This window comes from Carlito syrichta, unplaced genomic scaffold (assembly GCF_000164805.1).
Source record: "Carlito syrichta isolate Samal-C Ts95f unplaced genomic scaffold, Tarsius_syrichta-2.0.1 Scaffold308663, whole genome shotgun sequence".
NCBI classification, from domain to species: domain Eukaryota; kingdom Metazoa; phylum Chordata; class Mammalia; order Primates; family Tarsiidae; genus Carlito; species Carlito syrichta.
This window is the reverse complement of record NW_007252759.1, coordinates 551,636-554,450: the sequence shown is the minus strand read 5'-3', so window position 1 is coordinate 554,450 and position 2,815 is coordinate 551,636.

Below are 2,815 nucleotides of genomic sequence, written 5' to 3'. Positions count from 1 at the left end.
TTACTGAAACTTTATTAGTCCCTTTTGGTGGTGTCATGTTTGCCTGATTCTTGGTTGGTGCAAAAGGAATTGCGGTTTTTACATTGTTGAAATTTGCCATTTGATATTGTAATATATTCTTAAATAAATGTGGTTATGTTATATGTCCTTTTAATGTTCATTTCTCACCTTATGTTTTTTGCTACTGACTTATTACGTGCTATTTATTTTAGATTTGTTTTAGACTGTGGAAATGATGTTAAACAAAAAGCAAATTTGAGTGATTTTCTTATTCAAGTTCAAAATGAGTCATAAAGCAGCGAAGACAACTTGCAACATCAACAAAGCATTTAACCCACAAACTGCTAACAAACATATAGTGCAGTGGTGGTTCAAGAAGTTTTACAAAGGAGACAAGAGTCTTGAAGATGAGGAACACTGTAGTGGCCAGCCATCAGAAGTTGACAATGACCGGTTGAGAGCAGTCATCAAAGCTGATCCTCCTATAACTACACGAGAAGTTGCTGAAGAACTCAACATTAACAATTTCATAGTCATTTGGCATTTGAAGTTAATTGGAAAGGTAAAAAAGATCAACAAGTGGATGTCTCATGAGCTGACTGAAAGTCAAAAAATCATTGTTTCTAAGTGTCATCTTCTCTTATTCTATGCAATAACAATGAACCTTTTCTCGATCGGATTGTGATGTGTGATGAAAAGTGGATTTTATATGACAACTGGTGATAACCAGCTCAGTGGATGGACCAAGAAGAAGCTCTAAACACTTCCCAAAGTCAAAACTTGCACCAAAAAAAAGGTCATGGTCACTGTTTGGTGGTCTGCTGTCAGTCTGATCCACTACAGCTTTCCGAATCCCAGTGAAATCATTACATCTGAGAAATATGCTCAGCAAATCTATGAGAAGCACTGAAAACTGCAATGCCTGCAACTAGCATTGATCAACAGAAAGTGCCCAATTCTTCTCCACAACAACTCCCAACTGCATGTTGCACAACCAATACTTCAAACGCTTTAAACAAATTGGGCTATGAAGTTTTGCCTCATCCGCCATATTCACTTGGTCTCTTGCCAACCAACTGCTACTTCTTCAAGCATCTCTACAATTTTTTGCAGGAAAACACTTCCACATCCAGCAGGATGCAGAAAATACTTTCCAAGAGTTCATCGAATCCTGAAGCATGAATTTTTACACTACAGGAATAAACAAGCTTATTTATTCTTGGCAGAAATGTGTTGATTGTAATGGTTTCTATTTTGATAAATAAAGATGTGTTTGAGCCTAGTTATAATGATTTAAAATTCAGTCTAAAGCCGCAATTACTTTTGCACCAGCCTTTGTAGCCTTGCGTTGGTATCTATGCATTTGAAGGAGCAATACCTCTTCCAGTCCTTACAGATTGATTTAGGCAGGTAAAGACCTTCTCCTATTTGTTCCACAGGCTCCAGGATCCTCCAGGATCACAGTCAAGTGGGATTACAGTCAGGTCATGTGACTGCTGCTGGGTTCACAGTGGGGTTCACTGTTGGTGGACCTGTTATTAGGGACTCAAGCAGGTGGAGAATTCTGTCTGGTTCCTGGATGGATGAGACTGCCTCTATGACCTTGATAAGTAGGGCTACAACTGTAACAATGATCTGTCTGAGTATGCTGTAGGCCTGTTACCAAGTGCATGAATGGATGTAGCTGCTGGCTAGGTCCTCAGAAGGGCTCCTATCAGGTCATTGGATGTGTGTTCCTGGATGGGCAGGACTGACCCCAGATAGTACCTGAGCAGTGCTGGAACTGAGTCAATGTCTACAGCTGGGACTGATGTCTGCAAGCTTGCCTCCAGAAGCACAGATGAATATGTCTCCTGGTGGATCCCTGAGTGAGTTATATTGCTCCTGAGCTACATCTGGGAGGGGCTGAAGCCAGGTTAAAAGACTGCTTCAGGATTTACAGACAGATCAAAATTGGCAGGCCTGCCTTCAGGGGCACAGATAATTGCATATCCCACCAGGTTCCTGGGTTGGCAGGATTACTCCTTGACCAAGGCTAAGAGGGGCTGGAGCCAAGTTACAGGGCTGCTTCAGTATCCATGGTCAGCCCAACTTCAGCAGGTCTGCCTCTGGGGACACAATAGGTGTGTCTCTCAGAAGGTTACTGGGAAGACAAGACTGCTCCCAGAATGCATCTGGGAGGAGCAAGAGTCAGATCACAGGCCAATACAAGGGCCACAGCAGGACCAAGGTCAACAGGCTTCTTATCTGAGGCATGGGTAAGTATAATTGCTTTTGGATTCCTCGGTGGATGGTATTGGTGGCAGGACCAAAACCAAACAGTGCTTAGCTGAGTCCATGTGGGGTCAGAGCTACCTCCATAGTCCATAGCCAGGACTATGGTCAGCCAGCCAGCCCACCCAGGTATGGGCCTGCCCTACCACAACAGCCCTATTTGGTTTTCACCAAGGTTTCACAAGTCCCAACTTGGATCCAAAGTTCCCACAAAGACATTTTTTCCATGGATGACTGCTAAATTATTTTTGCCTTGGGAGGATACAAGTGGGGAGCCTCCTATTCCACCACCATCTTGCTGATGCCATGCTCCATCAAGGAACTAACATTTGGTTTCACTGATTTTCTCCATTGTTTTTATTTTCTCTGTTTTATTAATTTCACCTGCTGCTTGCTTTGGGTTTTTAATTGCTCTTTCCCCCCCCAATGTCTTGAAGGAGACAGGCAAGTTATTGATTGGAGATTTTTTTAAAAATATAGGCATTTGCCGGGCTCGGTGGCTCAGCCTGTAATCCCGCGCCTTTGGGAGGCTGAGGTGAGT